The sequence below is a fragment of the Rosa chinensis genome, chromosome 3 (assembly GCF_002994745.2).
Source record: "Rosa chinensis cultivar Old Blush chromosome 3, RchiOBHm-V2, whole genome shotgun sequence".
Classification (NCBI taxonomy): domain Eukaryota; kingdom Viridiplantae; phylum Streptophyta; class Magnoliopsida; order Rosales; family Rosaceae; genus Rosa; species Rosa chinensis.
Genome location: NC_037090.1, coordinates 36,765,516 through 36,787,381, shown reverse-complemented (window position 1 = coordinate 36,787,381; position 21,866 = coordinate 36,765,516). Strand labels below are relative to the sequence as shown.

Genomic DNA, 21,866 nt, shown 5'->3' with positions numbered 1-21,866 from the left:
TTGGAAAAACGTCTTTTTGTCGCACCGTTTCCCTCATAAAAACTTTTATTTAAACCCCGCAGCCATTCCAAACCTGTCACATCAGAAACTCTTCAGTCTCCTAAAACCCAGAAACTCTTTGTCCCAAACAATCCTCCTTACAGAAACCCAGAAATGGCTCCTCCAAAGAAAATAGTTATCGATCAGGAGGAAGAACTCAACGAGAAAGCTGCTCGCTCTTGGGGAACCGGAATTGGTGCCCGCTGTCATATCCACACCAATATCCAGAGACCACTACTTCTTAGACTCCCGAATCAACATATCGGACTGGGCCCGGCACCGCGAGATTCCATTCTAGACGACGCTATCACCCTATATGGCCTACCCATCCGTCGACCTATTCCGGTTCTCCGAAGGACGCCTGGAGATTTCAGCAGTTGGGGTGCGCAAAAACATCGAGCAAAAATAGGGCACTGGCCATCCTCGATCAGCACAGTGTAGCTTTCTTGGTATCACAAAGCTTAAGCGCGAGATCTGGCTCGCTGGAACGTAGCAGGTATTACCCAAACTATTGATTTATGTTTTTGCCTTCCTCACGGTGGCAATCGCTCGCCTCTCGCTGCCTTCCTTTGCTTTTGGAATACTGCCACCAACACCTTTGACTTTCGATTTGGCCAAATGAGTATTACATTATTGGTTATTCTTACCATTACTGGCTTGCCTATCGATGGTGAGCCTTATCTGCATGGCCAATTCGACTCTGACAACTTCTCATCAACCATGGCCCAAATTGGTCACGGCGTTCATAACAGCTCGTATCCGTGGTGGCTGGCCTATTACCACAAAGAACACAATGCGACTGGTGGCATTTCTTTTCTAGAGTATTGGCTCTGCAAGTTCATCTTATGTATCTCCGCCAATAAGCCCACTGGTCCTTGAACTCTCCTGGCCACAGCCCTCTACAACAGCCGCCGTGTGGGGTTAGGACAGCTAGTGTTGGGCGCCCTCTACCGTACTTTATACCAAGCAACCATGCATCCTTTCGAGACTAGCATTTCTGGCCCTTTTTGGATCCTTGATTTCTGGATTCAAACTTACTTTCCATTCTTCCGCCGCAACAATATTTCATTGCTACCACCAGCTGACGCCCTTCTTGGTCAGTGCCTTTGTCGCGAGGAGAGGTACACATCCCCACCCTATTCTGAGTGTTTCTCATATTTGTATCTCCTGCACGAAATGCCTTACTGCGACTTAGTACTCAATAGGAGATTCCCCACTCCTCTTGAAAATGGGTTTCTTGGTGGGGCTCCTAATTATAATGATGGTGCGCCCCTGGCTTTTCGCAGCGCGATCTCTTGTTCAGACATTAGGCTTGCATCTAATGACCTCAGTTATGAGCTCTATGCTCCCAACCACTTCGCTCGCCAGTTTGGTCTTATCCAACTAGCGCCATTCCTCCTCTATGATGCTTGGAACTACAACACTTCTTGGCGCAGAATTGGCCCCTTGATTGGGCCTCCGCCAGTACAAAGCATGCTTGTACTGATTGATCTTCCTGACTGGGCTAATAACATCGTCCCCGTGGATGGGACTGCTGAAGATTATGATCAATGGTGGTCAGAAGTCTCTGTCAACTGCTGGAGACAAAGAGATGACGAGCTCTTCGTGACCATTTTTGAAGAGTTAAGATATCCTTATGATGCTGATACTGAGTTACTTGCTCGCTTTCCTGAAGGCAAGGCGCGCCCTCCGCTACCTAAACCTGCTCTGTAACCCGCGTGAGCCCCGCGCCCGGTCCAGGCAGGGATTGTCATTCGTGAGCCTTCCCAAGAGGTAATTGTCTTATTTTTACTTTCTGTCTGCTTTTCCCCTTTTAACTCACGCTTTGTTACATCAGGGAAGTGTGCCACCCTCTAGCGGTCGTGCAGTTACTGCTTCTCCGGCCACTGGTCAGGCCGCGAAGAAGAAAACGATAGCGACGGAGCCTTAAGTCGAAGACTCTTCCTCTGATGATGACGACCCGCAAACAGTAATGCTCTTGTCTGAAAATCTCATAATTCTGATATCTTCTTCGAGGCTTATTTTGACTTTACTTTAATCCTGACAGATTGTTGCCGCTCTAGCTTGCAAACGCAGTCGCGCTGATCCCCAGACTGATCCATGGGCAGAAGATGAACCGGTCGCTGATCGACTGGTAATACTCATCTAAAATGAGCCATGACGTTTTGTTTTGTTATGTATGACTCTATAACACTCCTCCTCTGCAGGTTCGTCGTAGGTCATCTAGGCAAGTTGGGGAAGGATCCTCCGCTGCTGGCGAAGGTGTGTCTGGTTCGCAAGTCCAAGAGCCAAATGGTTCTAACAATCCTCCCTCTCCAATTGATTCTGCAAACAACATGCCTTTGGTTCTTGTCCCAATATAGGTTATAGATGACAACTCGCTTGAGGCTGAAGAAAGAACGTCGCCCCCAGACACCTCCCACGAGCAAACAACTGCAACCCTCCTTCTGGAACAGGCAGCGCCTAATTCAGTTCCAGCGTCCGGTGAGATTGCCCAGGAACCTGTGCCAACAGTAACTCTTCACGAGCCACCTGTTGAAGAAGTACCTCTCTTAACAAAATGTTTTATCATTAACCCCTAGCTTGGTTATTCTGACAATGCCTCCTTCTAGGACCCAAATGCTATTCCAAACGAGGAAGCGGCTATCATAGCCGGAGAGGTAGTGGCCGAGAATCATGCTGAACCTGTCCTCGATGTGGTTAGTCAGGAGCCTGCTCCCCATGCCCCCCAAGCTATTGAAGCTGGGGGAGTAGGGGAAAACCCTGAGCCATTGCCAGAGGAAGTACCTGTTGCGGAACTGTATTTGATTACTATTAGTTACTAGTTCAGTTAGAAAGAAAGCAATTGATAATTGTTATACTTGAATGTAGTTGCAAAACCCACAGCAAAGCGCAGGATCTCTAACTAGTAAAGTTATAAAATAGCAGTAACCTATTAAACAGACAGTGTAAGGGAACTATCTAAATATTTTAATATTATCATTGTTAACTTAAAAAAAAAATAAAAAAAAAGGATCAAAGGATTTCACTTGTACCCCCATGGTGACTCGAACCCATGACTTCGTCATTAGGTAGTGGGTGCTCTAACCGTTGAGCTAATACCACTTCGTCATTATCACTATTAACTTATTTTAATGGATTGTTATCTACACTCAAGTTTATTCATTAGAAATGAAATAAACACTATGACTGACGTAAGAAAAGAGTCCCACTAATCATTATTATTATTGATGTTATCTTCAGATGCTGACGGTGGAAATGAGAAGTCTACACAAGCTAGCCTAATAGATGAAGTAACACCTTCAGCGTAAAGAATATCCAGATTCGAGGGCTCATAGTCTACTCTTGATATGTTAATAGCTTGAAAAGGAAAATAGATATAAATTAGGTCTAGTACTGAGCATACATGACACTTCCAACAAGCCTTGCATAAGGCTTGGGCTCCATATCCACTTCCATATTTGGGTATTTAGTCCTAGACTCACCAAGGATGGAATTTTTGTCACAAAGCTATCTGATGTATTATCTACCATCACACATTATCACATAAACACAAACTAAACTAGTTTTACTGATTTTCTATAGGCTGGTCATGCTGGAATTCCAGCCACAAAGAAGTATTCTCTTGCATATATCTAATTCAACTTGCATATGTGGAAGAGGCTGGTGATCTGTACAGGGGAGAAATGGAGGAATCAGAAATGTATAGAGTTTGATAATGGAAGAATTAGAGAAGAGAAATATAACTAATGCATGCACCCTGACTATCAGGTCCGCTTATTTTTCAGTTCAACTTTATTCTAATTTTAGTATCTTCGGTACTGTTAAGATCCTCAGGTTTCACACATTAGGAAACTGACCATGTTACATATGTAGACATGAACCTAATGATGTTAATACTACTGTCTTTTCCTGTTTCATTGATTGACTTGCTTTTCTATCAAATTGCAGTGAAGTTGATCCCATATTAGCCTCCTTCTCTAGAGGAGCTGTGGGAGTGATCTTAACACTGACGGTGGCTGAGAAGTGAGTTTATTTATTTTGGTACATTTGTACGGCTTGCACATTGACAAAATATGATATGGAAATTATGTTAAGAAGAAACATGAGATTATATACGGAAGGATAATACATGGCCGGATTGCAAAGTCCTGTGCAGGTATGGAGTGAGTGGATATTCAGCATTAAATTTTTTTTCCAAAGGGAAACAATGATGATAAAGAGTATGGCGGAGGCTGAGATTTAGAAGATTTTGTAAATGTCATCAATGAGAAATGTAGGACGAGCATAGATGCGAAAGGGCAACTTACTTCCAAAGTTAGTACCAGTTTAACCAATGAACATGCCTCATCAGTTTCTTTATCAATCATTGGTATATAATTGGTAGAAAAGTAGATTTGAATTTTGTTTCTTTATATGGAATTTGATGGTTTTTAGGTTTGATTCTATGGTTGTCTCTCTGCCTTTGCTTTGTTCCTTTGGCTACTTTTAGTTTTGATTTGAAATCTTCAGCCTTTGTTTTAGGTTGTGATTGTTGGTTGGTTATAGATGATGGGTTTCATAATATTTTTCAATATATGATATTTGCAGCAGATGGTATTAGCTTTGGTGTGCAATTCACACGAATTTTTTTTTTTTTTAAATGAAATATTCTTTTGCGACGGCATAGTATCTGTCGCAATCAATTCACCCCACTTTTTTTTAAAAAAAATGAAATATCTTTTTACGACGGCAAAGTACCTGTCGTAAATAGTTTAACCATTGTGACGGCAACAGTTTTCCCTCGCAAATACTTTTTGCAACGGAAATTTACCGTCGCAAATGGATTTTGTGACGCCACCTATTGCAACACTAACTTTTCCGTCGCAAAAAGCTCCATTTACCGCCGCGAAAAGTTTTTGCCATCGCAAAAGCAATTGTTTTTAGTAGTGATCTTGCCCCCCAAGTATCCTTGTTGGTTGGCGAAGCATGATCTTCAATTGCAACTTTGGAGATGAGGATGAACATAGATTGGCTTTGTCGCCAACTACCATGTCATAGATCATGGTCTTTGTAGAATTAGCCACGAATTGGCTTTTGCATTCGACCACTTGCTGGTCTGAGTTCTCCATATCAAGAGCTTCAAAGAACCTGAAATCCTTCATGTGATTTTTTGGAATCGATAATCAAATAATAATTATCATCATATTCATCATAGATTGGCTCCGCATCGAGATCATATTTAGAGTCACCAAAGAGTGGCATATCAAATATTTGTTTGCCTCTATACTCTTTTCAGGCATCATATCGAGATGCCTCTATGGATTGTTTAGTATCATCACAGACAAAATTCTTTGGCAAGAAATTTGGAACTGGATAACTGTAAACAAGAGTTAACTTGTATTGATGATACTCCAATTTATGGTCGCGAATGACAAATTGGCCACTAGAATATTTATTCTGGCCATTCATACAATGTGGGTTGTAGATGTTTTCTCCACATATATCAAAGCCACTGCATGGCCTGAAAACATTGGTGAAGAATTTGAAGTTGAATTGACCAATAAAGCCACAGATTGGCTTTCCAAGGCCACAACTTAATTGATATTAAGTTGGCCATGGCTTAATTGATGATATGCATGACAACGTCTAGAGCCATGAAAGCCACGTGCATGATAATTGAGTTGACCATTTTGAGCATATTTTTGACCACTTTCATGACCGTGGTAGCGTCCAGTAGCAAGACCGCGTTTCTCTTGGAGGCTTTTCTTCTATCTTGCTTTTCCTGAGCAACCCAGAAGCAAACTATTTCAAGTTCTCTCTTTCCTCCAAACTTCGTCTTCCATTTCCGAACAAACCCAGAAATGGCACCCAAGAAACCATTCTTTATAGATCAGGCAGATGAAATCACTGAGAAAGCCACATTCACCTGGCGGACTAACATGGGTGTTCGATGCAGAAGTCAGACCGGAGAGTAGAGAAATCGACTGATGGGCTTTGGTGGAGGTGATAATCAAGCTAGTCTGGGTCCCACACCTCGCGATCGTTTGCCAAATGATGTTATGGCCTATTATGGGCTTCCATCCGCCGTCCCATAGCGGCTCTTCGGCAGGTGCCCGGTGATTTTAGCAGTTGGGGGCCAAGGAGGAAAGTGGGTTTCTGGCCTACCATCGCTCCAGAGGAAAATGTTTGGTATCAGGAGGTCCGAGCGAGAGATTTGGCTCGTTGGGATGCAATGGGTATCACCCAAACCATCGATCTATGCTTCTGTTTCCCATAATACCAACCCTGCACTGCTAGTCACCGTTCTTTGCTTCTGGAACACCTCCAGCAATACATTCGATTTCTGGTTTGGGCAGATGAGCATAACTCTGCTGGATGTTCTTACCATCATGGGGTTGCCCATTGACTTTGAGCCTTATGTGCATGATCAGTTTGATGGCATTCAATTTCCTTTGAGAATAGATATGGCTGGTCGGGGGCATCGCAGAAAATCCTACCCATTCTGGCGCAACTATTACTGCACCCAGTGTGACCACACAGGAGGTATCGCATTCCTGGAATTCTGGTTTTGCAAATTTATCTTTTGCACTTCTTCCAACAAACCTATTGGGCCTTGGAATTCTCTGGCCACTGCTCTATACAATGGTATTTGCGTTGGCCTTGGGAAACCTCTATTAGGTGCATTATATCGCTCCCTTTATAAAGCCGTAATGTGCCCCTTCAATACCGACATTAGTGGCCCTTTCTGGAACCTCGCCTTTTGGCTGCAGATTTATTTCCCTCGCTTCCGTGGCGGTGATATTCCAAAGGATCCTCCGTCGATTCCCTTTTGGGGAATTGGCTTTGCCGCAACATAAGGTATCGAGCTCCACCCTACTCCGAGTGTTTTATTTACTTGTACTTGCTGGAAGAGATATCGGACCCAAAAATAGTCCTTTATAGGCGATTCCCTCCTCCCCTTGATGATGGCTTTCTGCCCAGTGGACGGGATCATAGCGAAAGAGCCCTCCTAGCTTTTCGTCGCACCATCTCCTGCTTAGACATTCGTCTTTCCACCGACCGCATAAGCTACAAGCTCTATGCCCCTAACCACTTTGCTCACCAATTTGGGTTGGTCCAGTTGGTACCCTGGCCTTTGGTTGATTCTGCCAATTACTACACCTCTTGGAGGAGATTAGCTCCGCTTGGGTCTGCCCCCTTTCAGAGTCAGTTTACTTTGATAGTGATTCCCCCTAGGGTCAAAGCGTTGTACCCCCTCAACGATGTCGACGATGATTATGCTGATTGGTGGAAAGAAGTGTCTGTGAACTGTTGGGACCTGCCATATGACGAACTCTTCGCCCTGATCTTTCGTGGCATGAGTAGTCCTAGTCCGGAGGACCGCGAGATTCTTGAGTGCTTCTCCAACCCTGCAGCACAACCCCCACGACCTATTCTACCTTCTCGCTCATCGCATACAGGGATACAAATCCACGAGCCTGGGGCAACAGTAAGTTTTCGTCTTTCTTCACCATTCCTTTTCGTTGTCTTGATTTTCCCGCTCTTATTCCTGAATGTGTTTTGCAGCAAACTACCCGGAGCAGGACAACCTCTGTTCAGGCCAGGAAACAAAAGGCAATAGCAGAGGAGACTCCTGAGGGAGAGTCTTCTCATGATGAAGATCCCGCTGAGGTAATTTGGTTAAGAACGATCCCAAACTTGTATATTTGGTGCTTCCCCTCTTTTTGAGTTGTGATTCTTTTCTCGTACAGGCCACTGTTGTCTTGGCTTGCAAACGCGATCGAGCTCAATTCGTCAAAGAGAGTTTTGAAGATGACGAACCTTTGAGAATGCGATTGGTAAACTCCGGCCCCGTCTTATCCTATTTAAATTTTAGAATCTAGGCAGGATCTTCACTATGTATCTTTTGACAGGTCCGTTAGAGGACCACTGATCTCTCTCGCCTGAGTGAGGCTGGATCCTCAGCCTCTGCAGAAGAGCCAATTCTCTCGCTAGCTCAAGCACCAACTAGCCCCGTGGCACCTCTTCCCTCTCCCACATCTACAGAGCATCCGCAAGGTCCTACCATTCTGATAACGATCTAAGATGACGACTCCCCGGAGCATGAAAGCGTGGAAAGCCACTCTGAGGCTTCTGCCGCTTATGAGGAACTAATGACGACAGAGATTCCCGCGGCACTAGAGGTCCAAGAGGTGAATGAAGTGGGGCCTCTTCCTCTTGGTGACCATGTACCAGATATCGACCCGATAGCTCGAGAGGTAAGCCACTGTTGGCTAATGCTTTCCATTTTCCTTTAGATCCAAACCCGCTCTCTGACATTTCTGAACCTAACCAGGATCCGAGGAGGTGGAAGTACCAAAATAAAATTCATATGCTATATCATTTCCATAAGAAGTTTCCCAAAATTTTTTGAAATTTTTAGTACGTTTCCTCGAGATTCTTAATTTTTGAAATATCTACACACACAAAATATATTTAAAAATTCACACCGAAATTTTGTCCGAAATTTCTCATAAATTTCTATGAAATTTGTATGCCATCGACAACGAAGTTTTTTACTCATATTTTCATAGAGAAAATATGAAATTTTGATTTATTTTTCCAATCAAGTTGAATACAACAAAAAAAACCTTTTTGCTTTTATCTGTTACCAAAATCATTTCCAAAATTCATGTACTTGGGAGCAATATTGTATGATTGCTTCCATCTAGCAGTTCAACCATATAGATCAAACCACATCGTAGTAACACTTATTCTTAATACTTTATATTGCTTTTGTTGTACTTGTTCACTTTCATTCAGGGGGTTTTGGTATTACGTCCCCCCTGGTTGTATTTTTCTTATTATTAGTGAAAAATGCGTGATGGTCAAGCCCCCCACTGGGTTCCAGCCATAAAAAAATAAATAAATTAATCACATTCACATTATCAATATACATCACAATTATAATTACATATAGATAAAAACTCTAGTTTAGCAACCTACTACAGTGCTAGTTAATTACTCGTACATATTAAATATCACAATTCTATTATAAATGTATAAATTTAGAAAGGCTACATTGTATATAGGTTTATTAAAGGTTAGTTTAGCATGTGGCCAGGTTGGTCAGCAGCAAGCATAGAAAATGATTTGCTCATCAAATATATGTACTAAATTTTATAGGTTTTTGGTCCTAGATGTCCATTTAAGCATAGCGTAGATTTTGGTTCTATTATATAAAATAAATTTTTTTTTTTTCATTTTTGTTAACAATAACCAAAGCTTTTTGTCAATGCTTCTTTCAACAAGATCATGCCAAACAACTAAATAGTATATTGTTGAGATTTCATCCATAGTTGGAACAATATGTTGATTATGTGCTGGGTAGTGTAGTGTACGCCTGTGTCGGGTATATGCTGATTATTTGTAATCAGGTACAAAGTGACAATTCATGTGTCATAGGTGATTAGTTTCAAAACTTTTCCTTAGTTGATAGAAAACTTCTGATTGACTTGCTAGAAGCTGTACTGAATAATCCATTTTTAATGGAAAACCAGTTGAATTGTAAGATATAATGCCCATCCACACAGTTCTCCCCGTCTTGTGTGATGAGGAGTTTGTTAGGCCATCCTTTTTGAATAAATCATAGTAAGGGATACTGAGGTACCACTACGGGATATGTTGTTTATCTTTCCGTTCATCTGCCAACAATATGCTGGCCTTAAGAAAGTTTCACGGGCATATCAATAGTCTCTTTCACTGGTTCTGCATGTCTTCCATTACAATGCTAGTCAGATTTTTTGGTAAAGGTTGATTATCATGATTCTGATTGTCCATAGGAAGTCCATTTAAACTTGATAAAATGCTCATTAAGCCTTGTTTTTTGTTATCCCCCCTCCCTCTTCCCTTCTGATGTGTAATTGAGTTATTGGTCTGATCAACACCATAAAAGTTTGTGCAAGTTTCAATATTTTGTATCCATCAGTATATGTTTTAGTTACTCATGTAACTCGATGTTGTTTCTTTTACAATGGCAGATATATTTTCTTGTACGAGACAATCAAAAAATCAAAATTCAAGATGCCTTCCACAGAGGTACAGACCTTGTTTTGATTGACATTCAATTTTTTTGTACAAATAATAGTGACATAATCCGAGCTTCTTCCATTCAGGAGCCAATCATTATTCGGTTATTCATGAAACTAATGAACATTTTAAAAAGTTGGAATTTCTTCTTTGTAGTTGGGAACTTTATTAAAAGGGAGATTATCTGGTCATGTATATAAATACATATAAGTGCTTGAAGGCGATGAACTGATGAGAACCATCTGCTACGAGAAAATTTCTAGTCACTTTCCAGCAACGGGAAACCCAAGTGACTGAAACGCCTAGAATGAAGCCCCTAGAATTTTCCTCAATTTAATGTATGGCCCCTGCAATATCTTCTTTTGGTGGTGATCTTCTTTCTGAAATGTTTAGCAATTGTTTCTTTTATCTCTAATCCTAAGTTTGAGTCTGAGATCCTACACAGTGCTAATCACCTATCTCTTTGACAGTCTCAACGAACACTCCACAATGATCTATCAGGCTTCTACTGAAATTTGAACAAACCATAAACATGAGGGGTCTACACTCACTGAAACCAACTTACATGTGATTTCAAAGTTATTGCAGGGCCTTGCATCAAATTGATTGATGCTCATTCCAAACTCATTTCAAACTATAAACTTCCTAATATGTGGAAGCGTGTCCATGCTTTCTTGAATCTGGTGCAGACTGGTTTAATTTATATAATGAAGCACACCCTACAGATATCACCCACATAACATACTAACCTAAAGATAAAATTCACCATTGACAAAGTCCATGTGATTGCACTCTACCTTGAAACCAACAGCCAATTACCCCATCCACTTGAGCCGGCCAATTGGATGTTGGAAATTCAACCAACCACATACACAAAACTCGAAAGAGGGACATACAATAGAAAACAGGAAGAAAGAAACTTCGAAGATGAAGAGGAAAGTTTTGGTTAACTATAAAATCCAGTCTACCAAACAGTGATGCTAAACTGCAAGACCCAGTAGGGAAATAAAAATAAGAACACATCCAAGCAAAACACAAACATGGAATAGAATACACATGAAACTAAACTATACATAAATACTCCGTCTTATAGGCGTAGGGTGTCACAATGTCTGTCAAAGAAGACAAAATAATTGATAAACTATGCTTTTCCCTACTGACTGATGCAAATATCAGGAAGCAAAATGGAGGGGAATATTTTAATTTCCCTTGAAAAGTAACAACTTTTAATGATCAAATGAAATGTCCGATTAAAAGTGGACAGAAAGACGAAAATAGAGACAAACAGCAGAAAATTCATAATTTTTTCAACAGCAGCAGTAAATGGAAACCAGCCTACGAAAAACAGAAACCTATTATATTGCTCCTGGGTCAATCTAGCACAATATAAGAGAAGCTATAGTTTTCAAAAGTCATGGAATCAGAAGGCTGCTGAAACAAAAGCCCATTCAGCTGACCAGAATCTTACTCTCTCCTAAAGTTCCTCTACCACTGCACCTGTGTAATCTTCTATCTCTTTCCATCCAGAGAAAACAAATTACAACCAACGCACTGCAACGCCAATTAACTTTCGCCTTCTTCCCTTCTTACCAAATGCAAATTAGTTGGACAAAAAGAGCAGGGAGTGTGGTCTCCCTATACATTCCAGCCTCCCTAAATTATTTCTGCCAGAAAATAGAAGCAACTTCACAATGCACAAAAACATGATTGATACTCTGTCCCTCAAATTTGCATATGGCACACCTTCAGGGCAAAACCAACAGTTTGACCTCCTACATTGAAACATATCGCAAATATTCATCCTCCCATGAGTGGACCAACCAGCGTGAAACCTTGAACTTGGCTGGAACTTTATGTTTCCAGGTAAGACTTGCTAGAGAAATTTTTTGTTCCAGTCTATCACCAATCAGAAATTTGTGAAAGGACTTGCAAGAAAAGCACCAGAAGCTTACAGCTTCCATTTCTCATCCATTCTCAAAGCCACCAAACAGACTCTTTCTAATGATGGTTAGATAAATTGTTCTAAAACCAGAATTCCAACTCACTGGGATAACCTTTGATAATCTAAATAGTGTTGAGAAAGCTCAATTCGAAGGTTTATCCTGAACCAAAATTCTTCCTAAAATCTCACTACTCCCAACATATACAGGTCTACACTTTTCTTCTTGATAAGACACAGAAGAAGGTATCCAAAAGGAAATGCACAAGGTATCCAATCAGAAGAAGTCCAAGACAGAAAAGTAATGCAAAGAAGAAAACCCGAGCAAAAGAAGTTAACTAAGAGCTGCATTTGGAGCTGAAAAGCAAATCACAGAAGGCAAATAAATAGAATTACCCAGATTTTACCAAAAGAATTGACCGTAGAAAGGGAAGTTGCGAAGCTGAAATTGAAATTGAAATTGAAAGATAGAGGCCGGAAATTACCAAAGTGAGAGATTGCGAGATGAAGATGGACTCCCCCAACTCCACTCTCTTCTTTGCGTTTTCCTTTTTGACCCCCGACTCCACTTTCTATTCATCTTGGAAATTATGCCTTCCAAGTTCCAAATTGCGACACTGAGCTACTCCGTAACTTATATAATATTCCCAGTAAGTGGCCATATTTTTTTGTATGCACAGAAAGTGTGTCAAGATATTTATGAGGATATGGTGATAGTGACAGTGCAGACAGAAAATTTCTATGATGAAGTCATTAAATATTATCAACCAGAACAAACTACAACCTATCGTATTTGGGAGTTGGCTTGAACCATTTTGCTCTCCAAACCCTACATACTCGGAACTCCGATATGAATATCATTTCCAAGGGACCTAACGTTACGTATATCAATGTAAACACACTTGGACACAAAATGACTCCTAATAAGAGCAGGAAACTGATTGTGAAACAAAAATAAAAACAACACTGCTGTTTTCTCACCAGATTTCAGTAACAATTTGAGCAGATGGTAAAAGTAGATGTAAATCTGGAGAATGCATTACAAATCCGCAAGAGGCATGAAAATAACCAAAAGAAATTCAAAAAAAAAAAAAAGATTAGTTCGGTTTAGAAAAAATCATAACTAATCAGACAGCAGCTCATAATAACAAAAAAGTATGCATGCATGGAACGGTTGGAACCAATGTTCTAGTTGACACACAGTCCACATAGTTCATCTATATTTATTTTTTTTTTAAAAAATTGCAAATGAACAATGCCATTTATTATATGTCTTGTTTTGTGAACATTATTCTGGTCATTTAGTTATAACATGCAAATGAGCAACACCATGATCTGATCATTGTTCTATGAGAGAAAACCAAATAAAAAACATGTAAGATTCAAGAAAACCACTCATGTGCTGAGGAATAAAAAAAAATTAACCCAATATTTTAAACCAATCCTAGTTTTAAACAGGTAAGGCAGTTGCATGCTGAATTTTTAGGTTCAGAGTAATTATTTAAACCCCATAGTTGCAAAAACACATGAAGAAATAGATGAGGTTAATACCAAAAGCTGAGGAAAGATATACAAGCTTAATTTTATTTGGATCTTGCTGATCTTGCAATATGAAAGAAGATTGAAAATTTTTCCTTTACTCCATCCACTATGTCTCTCTCATCGAGGACCGATTGTTTGAAAGGATACTATGATTAGGAATACGAATATATCATCATCAAAGAACTGGGAATCATATGAAAATAGCAGAGAAGCTTTTTGATGTTATATGTTTACTAAGAACAGTAAGAATGGCTTTTAACAGTTGAACATAGGCAATGCTATTATGTTTTTTTAGCAAACCCAGAGTCTCTGAAGCTATGCTTCATTAAAGCTGATAAAACTCCTTAAAACTATTATATGCTCAGAAGCATTATCATGATCTAAAGGCTTAAACTGAAAATTCAAATTCAAGGACAGACAATTCAACACCCAGAAACATGACCTGATAATGGAAAGATTTGGTACACAACCCAACACCAATCAACATAAAAAGGAAACCCCATAATGAAAGAAGAAATAAATAACGCAGAAAAACAAAAAATCCTCCAATAGATTACACTCATAATAGAAAAGAAATTGGATTCAAATACTACATTGCAAAAACCCCATTACTCGTTTGTGACATCAAAATACAATGTAGAAAGTTACTTGTTGAACAACTCATCCTTGTACTCCATCTCCTTCTCTGCCATACGAAAAATCTGCACACAATTATTTAAAATGCATGAGTTCCAGGACAACAACTCAATAGCAAAACAGTACCACTATGTTTTATTGTTTACTTGGATCCTTCTTGAACAGCTAGAGAGACAATTTCATAAAAGAGCAAGCAAGAGAGGGTTAGAATAATCAGTCCTGTAAGTAAACAACTATCCCACACTGTTCTCAATTTACCTAACCGCACATCTAGAGAACAAAGCATCATACCTCGGCACAACCAGCGACGTCCTCGTTCTCAATTTACTCCTGAGATGAAAGCGATTTCTCATACCTCTTCATACTCTCAGTTGTGCTCTGAAATAAAAACACTCCCCAGTAGAGAAATCCCCCCTTCAACAACAAGTGGAGCATTGTCTGCCTTCCGTCACAAACAGGTTTAGATGCAAGGTTGCCCGATTCTCCACCCTCCCCCTGCTAGCGCTCGGCAGCACGGATACCGGCACGGTATCCGGCTCGATAACTCCTCAAGAATCTGAACATTTTCTCGCGTTTTTTCTTCCGATCTAAACCTGCCTTTTCGGTGAGACTATTAGAATATATTATATATATATATATATATATAGTTAGGGCAACAGTGTCATTTATTTTGATGACCACAGACCTCTCTCATGTTTTTTTTTTCCGAGAAAAACGAAGAAAATTCAATTAATCAATCGAAAATCATATTTTAGAAGAGACAGAGACCAAAACCCCAAGTACAACCGTGATGACAGGTACTATTGAGCCAAATGGTCTAAACTCTAACAAAATTACGCCCCTTTTGAAGGCTACAAATTTTCACATAATCCCGAGATTTCCGGTGATACCTTGTAGTCAATTGCAAAGAAGACTGCGCCATTTTCCACACCGTGTCCAAAAAGTACCAGACCACGTGTAAGGCTCGATCGTCAGCAAATTGACAACCAAAGTAAACCAAGCTTAAATCAAATCGTCTCCGGTAATGACACCATTTACATGGCATAACAACTAGACCCAACTATCTAAAAACAAAAACCTAATAAAATTAAAATAAAAATAAGACAATCACAAACCATATCCTTTTGCCAAGAAACCAACATCGACCTACCATTGGATTTCGTCGTCGGAGTAGTGATAACTTCAACAACCCCTTGCACATCAGATATGAACCGCAAAAACCTCCTCCTACCAACTGTTCAAGATCAGTCTCCGGTAATGACACCATTTACATGGCATAACAACTAGACCCAACTATCTAAAAACAAAAACCTAATAAAAATAAAATTAAAATAAAAAATTAAAAATAAGACAATCACAAACCATATATCCTTTTGCCAAGAAACCAACATCGACCTACCATTGGATTTTGTCGTCGGAGTAGTGATAACTTCAACAACCCCTTGCACATCAGATATGAACCGCAAAAAACCTCCTCCTACCAACTGTTCAAGATCAGTCTCCCCCCCCCCACCCCCCCCCCCCCCCCCCCCCCCCAGCCTTGCACCAAACCTCGACCCCTGCCAGCATGAAGACCGCCACCAACACAATGTTAGTACAATCCCTCCACTACCAACAACACCAGTTCTACACTACCACACTCCCATGGAGACCTCTCATACAACATTTCAGGTCCACAGTTCAAATCTAGACCACCGAGGCTAACCTGCCAAGGCGCAAGAGTTTGACGCCGCTAGCCACCCCGCCGTTGAATATCCCTCATACCCGGGTCAAAACCTAAAGCGCCTTGGCTAGGAAGACCCAGCCAAGCACAAGCCCGCAACCACGACCAAGGTAGATGCATCGCCATTGCTATCCCAACAACAGAAACACATAAAGCGAAAGTCCCGCCTGTGACAATACTACACCACTAGAATCCTCCAAGATCCCATTCGACTACAACCGCTATACTCCGACGAGGCAAAGAGCCTTCATCAACATTGCAGCGTCACCGGATGAGGGAAACCAACGAAAAAATCCTACTTTTCACTCCAAGTTTTGTGGAGCAAAAAGACTCTGTGTAGAGCTTTAATCTCCCCGATTAAGGGCTAGGTGATCGAGAAAAACAGTTTTGTAGTTGGACAGCCGCCCAAGCAGGCGCCTAGCAAATTTGGCGTGTTGAGTGGCACTACGCAGATTAACGAAAATCAAACCGACATCTTTCTTCTACCAGATCAGTCGAGTGTTTCAGATTGGATTCAGGAAGGGAATATTATTTTCTGTAACTGTAAGTGGCGGTTACTATGGTTTACTATGGTTGATCTTGTGGTAGACCTTTGAACTCGTCTTTATCCCAATACTAAAGACTGGTGAAAGAAGGTTTAGGAGAATCAGTTAATGATGTAGGGTCCAAATTTGTAAGAGAATCACTGGGAATTTGGTGGGTTTGGGAGGGAGGTGGTGGTCAAAGGGAGTGAGTCTTAGTCTTTGTTGATATTGTCAGTGTGTTTGAAGCCTTTGAAGTCTGAGTCGGCGAGGATGGGAGAGCAGCAAATAAGAGAGAATGAGAGGAAGAGAGTGAGAAGATGTGGGACAGCAAGGTGTCTCTCTTCTCTTTGATCTGTACAACTAACAGATGAGAGATGATAGATATAATTGGGTCTAATAATACCTGGGCTTTAAGAATGTAATTGTGTATGTGTAATACCCTGAATTTTCCTTATCAATTTTCATGTGATTTTCAAAAATTAATAAGTTGTTGGTTGGTACGATTGGTTGTGTTGTGGATGAAGTGAAAATGTTTCGGATGAATAATTACTCGAAACGTTTATTTTTCAAAGGGTCAAGAGTTGACTTTGTATTCCTTGAGTTTCTACAAAAAATTCCTTCACAAGTGTAGTAGATCACGTCGATAAGAGTTCGTAGACATGCAGAACGTATTTTTCTGAGATCGTATGAAAAAGTTATGATCTGTGGAAGTTTATACTATTTCATAAGATTTCCCTATAAATAGAAAAATCCCTGAAAAATATTAGAATTTTTCGTTTTTGGAAAGTGTCCAGAAACCCTCGACCCGACCCTAACCCCGCCGGATTTCCTCCGTGCAGTGGCGAACGATAGCTGCACTAACCTAGATCAAGACGCCTCAATGTCGCCGTCCTCCCCATGGTGTTCTCTTCCACTGATTTTCACCGTACATAGCGAATCGAAACCAGCAAAACCGGTGGCCGGTGGCCGCCGACCCGGATTGAACTTCCTCCTCCAGCCACTACTGAGCTCGAAACTTGTTGAGTTTTGAAGCCATCTTTCTCCTTGCTCGATCCATAGTAGTCTTGTAGATCGATTCAACTTGTGGAACTTGAAATTTAAATTTGAAATTCTAGGTCACCTCGAGCTTTCGAGCTTGATGTAGGCCGAATTGGCCTTAGTGCTAGGTGCTTGACGAAGTTGGTTTGAGCAGATTGTCACTATGCCAAAAACCTTATCAGACTACACTTTTTAGACATCAAAAAAAATTTCCGTTGTGTGTTGGTTAAAACTGCTTCACACAACGAGTTTAATGAGATTTAATTGTATAAGGACATCAGAAATCATATTTTCTTTTGTTCAAGATTGTTGTACAACACTTACAAGGATTTGTGTGTTGTCTGAATGAAAAAAAAAAAAAAAATTCCCTCCCACCTTTGCTCAAATTTGGTTCTCATTTCACTATATTTTTTTTTTCCGCGCCTTTTGATTTCGGCTACTTTGCTCTTGCATCAATTCGGTCAAGCTCTTCTAAGGCTCATGCGACGTGCGCGGCCATCGTACACAGCAGGCATATATATATTAAGACGTCAAAAAGATTGGCCTTGGGGCTCTTGGGCTCTGTTCGACCGAAGAATTATATTCTGACAACTCACTATTTTTTTTTTTTATGAATAGCTAACAGAACGGGGACAGGGGCGGGGCTACCCTAGCCGGGCATGGAGGTGATGGAGATGGCGAAACGTACGGGACCCGACAAATCCCCTTTGTCGTTTTTGTTCAAGCGCTCTAGAGAAGTGAGACGAAGCCTTTATATAAATTGATTCTACAAACGCTAGCGGATGCAATCATACTAGCAATAATGCACCGGATCCCATCAGAACTCCGAAGTTAAGCTTGCTTGGGCGAGAGCAGTACTAGGATGGGTGACCTCCTGCGAAGTCCTCGTGTTGCACCCCTCTTTTTGCCTTTGATTTCTCATTTCACTATATTTTTTTTTTTGCTCCTTTTGATTTTGGCTACTTTGCTCGTGCGCCAATTCGGTCAAGCTCTTCTAAGGCTCATGCGACGTGCGCGGCGATCGTACACAGCAGGCATATATATATTAATACGTCAAAAAGATTGGCCTTGGGCCTTGGGGCTCTTGGGCTCTGTTCGACCGAAGAATTATATTCTGACAACTCACTATTTTTTATTTTTATGAATAGCTAACAGAACGGGGACGGGGGCGGGGCTACCCTAGCCGGGCATGGAGGTGATGGAGATGGCGTAACGTACAGGACCCGACAAATCCCCTTTGTCGTTTTTGTTCAAGCGCTCTAGAGAAGTGAGACGAAACCTTTATATAAATTGATTTTGCATACACTAACGGGTGCGATCATACCAACAATAATGCATCGGATCCCATCAGAACTCCGAAGTTAAGCTTGCTTGGGTGAGAGCAGTACTAGGATAGGTGACCTCCTGGGAAGTCCTCTTGTTGCACCCCTCTTTTTGCCTTTGATTTCTCATTTAACTATATTTTTTTTTTTCCACTCCTTTTGATTTCGGCTACTTTGCTCGTGCGCCAATTCGGTCAAGCTCTTCTAAGGCTCATGCGACGTGCGCGGCCATCGTACACAGCAGGCATATATATATTTAGACGTCAAAAAGATTGGCCTTGGGCCTTGGGGCTCTTGGGCTCTGTTCAACCGAAGAATTATATTCTGACAACTCACTATTTTTTATTTTTATGAATAGCTAACAGAACGGGGACGGGGGCGGGGCTACCCTAGCCGGGCATGGAGGTGATGGAGATGGCGTAACGTACGGGGCCCGACAAATCCCCTTTGTCGTTTTTGTTCAAGCGCTCTAGAGAAGTGAGACGAAGCCTTTATATAAATTGATTCTGCGTATACTAACGAGTGCGATCATACCAGCAATAATGCACCGGATCCCATCATAACTCTGAAGTTAAGCTTGCTTGGGCGAGAGCAGTACTAGGATGGGTGACCTCCTGGGAAGTCCTCTTGTTGCACCCTTCTTTTTGCCTTTGATTGCTCATTTCACTATATTTTTTTTTCCGCTCCTTTTGATTTCGGCTACTTTGCTCGTGCAGCAATTCGGTCAAGCTCTTCTAAGGCTCATGCGACGTGCGCGGCGATCGTACGCAGCAGACATATATATATATATTAAGACGTCAAAAAGATTGTCCTTGGGCCTTGGGGCTCTTGGGCTCTGTTCGACCGAAGAATTATATTTAGGGTTTAGGGTAATGTTACATGCTGCAGGTCTTAGCACAAATTTTTGGGCTGAGGCTATCAGCACTGCGTGTTATACAATGAATAGAGTCCTTCTCAGACCAGGTACTGAACAAACAGCATATGAGCTGTGGAAAGGTAAGAAACCAAATGTGGGATACTTTCATGTTTTTGGAAGTCCTTGCTACATTTTACGAGATAGAGAACACCTCAGTAAATTTGATGCTAAGAGTGGTGATGGCGTGTTCTTGGGATATTCTCCGAACAGTAGAGCTTGTCGAGTTTACAATAAAAGAACTCGAATTGTTATGGAATCTATTAATGTCTCTATTGATGATCATTGTGTGAAACAGGAAGAATCATTTGCATATCCATCTCCCTCTTCTGTTACACAACCTCTGAACACAAAACATCCAACTACGGAAGAAGGAGAAGAAATCCCTGACAGCATTTTCGAACCAGCTCCAACTCTGAGGAGAGGGTTCAAGCAAGTTCAAAAGGACCATTCCAGTCAAGATATCATCGGAAATCTAATCGATGGAACGACCCCCAGGAGAAAAGCTACAGCACAGGTAAGCCCCTCCGAGGTTAGTCAAGAGAATGTGTTACTGTGTTTTGTTACCAAAAATCTGCTAAGCATGAATATTATCTCCCATTTTGGTTTTGTGTCCATTATTGAACCAAAGAATATCAAGGAAGCTTTGTTGGATGATAACTGGATTAGTGCTATGCAGGATGAACTAAATCAGTTTACTAGGAATGATGTGTGGTACTTAGTACCTCGACCTAGTAAGTGCAATATTATAGGAACCAAGTGGATTTTCAGAAACAAAAGTGATGAAAAAGGGAATGTGATTAGAAACAAAGCTAGACTAGTTGCTCAGGGATACTCTCAGGTTGAAGGTCTTGACTTTGACGAGACTTTTGCTCCTGTAGCTAGACTAGAATCAGTTCGGTTACTTCTCTCTGTAGCATGTCATCTCAGGTTCACTTTATTTCAAATGGATGTCAAAACTGCCTTTTTGAATGGGATCCTACAGGAGGAAGTTTATGTGGAACAACCTCTGGGTTTCAAAGATCCATATAACGTAGATCATGTCTACCGGCTCAAGAAAGCCCTCTATGGTCTGAAGCAAGCTCCTAGAGCCTGGTATGAGAGACTTTCTACTCATCTTGTGGAAAAAGGGTATACTAGAGGCTCCATTGACAAAACATTGTTTGTCAAACGAACTAAGAATGATATTATCATTGCCCAAGTGTATGTTGACGATATTGTTTTTGGTTCCACATCCAAATACCTTGTCAAAGAATTTCAATACGTCATGGAAAGTGAATTTGAAATGAGTATGTGTGGTGAACTAACCTTCTTTCTTGGACTGCAAGTAAGGCAAATGGATACAGGATTGTTTCTCTCTCAAACCAAATACGCTGAGAACTTCATCAAGAAATTTGGTCTCGAATCTAAGAAGACAGTGAGCAATCCCATGAGTACCACTACTAAGCTGCATGAAGACCAGGAAGGGAAATCAGTTGGTCCGACACTCTTTCGTAGCATGATTGGGAGTTTACTGTATCTCACTGCCAGTCGACCTGATATTTCCTACAGTGTGGGAGTATGTGCTCGCTTTCAAGCAAATCCCAAAGAATCCCACTTAGAAGCTGTCAAAAGAATCATTCGCTATATATCAGGTACAGTTAGCTGTGGTATTTTCTATACATTCGATACTAACGTGGAAATTGCAGGGTACTCTGATGCTGACTGGGGAGGCAACCTAAAGGATAGAAAAACCACTTCTGGAGGCTGTTTTTTTATTGGAAACAATCTTGTAGCTTGGCATAGCAAGAAACAAAATTGCATTTCCCTGTCTACTGCAGAAGCTGAATATGTTGCTGCTGGGAGTTGTTGCACACAAATGCTGTGGATGAAACAAATGCTTCATGATTATGGTATTTCTCAAGGTAAGTTGTCTATCTTCTGTGATAACACAAGTGCTATTAACATCACAAAGAATCCTGTTCAACATTCTCGAACAAAACACATTGATCTTCGTTATCATTTCATTAGGGACTTGGTTGAGCAAAATATTCTTGAATTAAGCTTTATGCCCACTGAGAGTCAACTTGCTGATCTATTCACTAAGCCTCTTAACACTGCTAGGTTTGAAATGTCGAGAAATGCACTTGGGATATGTTCT

General features: G+C 41.0%; 2 long non-coding RNA genes and 3 other non-coding genes across 5 annotated transcripts; 3 read left to right on the top strand and 2 right to left on the bottom strand.

The window, feature by feature from the left end:
• Positions 1-11,274: 11,274 nt before the first annotated feature.
• LOC121052106 lies at positions 11,275-12,709 on the bottom strand. The gene is made up of 2 exons (XR_005807997.1): positions 12,514-12,709; positions 11,275-12,385 (listed from the first exon to the last, which is right to left on the bottom strand). It is a non-coding gene; the product is annotated as an uncharacterized LOC121052106 (long non-coding RNA).
• A 1,307-nt stretch (positions 12,710-14,016) lies between these two features.
• LOC112194613 lies at positions 14,017-14,804 on the bottom strand. The gene is made up of 2 exons (XR_002934105.2): positions 14,498-14,804; positions 14,017-14,271 (listed from the first exon to the last, which is right to left on the bottom strand). It is a non-coding gene; the product is annotated as an uncharacterized LOC112194613 (long non-coding RNA).
• Positions 14,805-18,271: 3,467 nt separating this feature from the next.
• Positions 18,272-18,390, top strand: LOC112195522. The gene has a single exon (XR_002934585.1). It is a non-coding gene; the product is annotated as a 5S ribosomal RNA (ribosomal RNA).
• Positions 18,391-18,801: 411 nt separating this feature from the next.
• LOC112195529 lies at positions 18,802-18,920 on the top strand. The gene has a single exon (XR_002934591.1). It is a non-coding gene; the product is annotated as a 5S ribosomal RNA (ribosomal RNA).
• Positions 18,921-19,333: 413 nt separating this feature from the next.
• LOC112195531 lies at positions 19,334-19,452 on the top strand. Its single transcript, XR_002934593.1, has one exon. It is a non-coding gene; the product is annotated as a 5S ribosomal RNA (ribosomal RNA).
• The last annotated feature ends 2,414 nt before the right edge of the window (positions 19,453-21,866 follow it).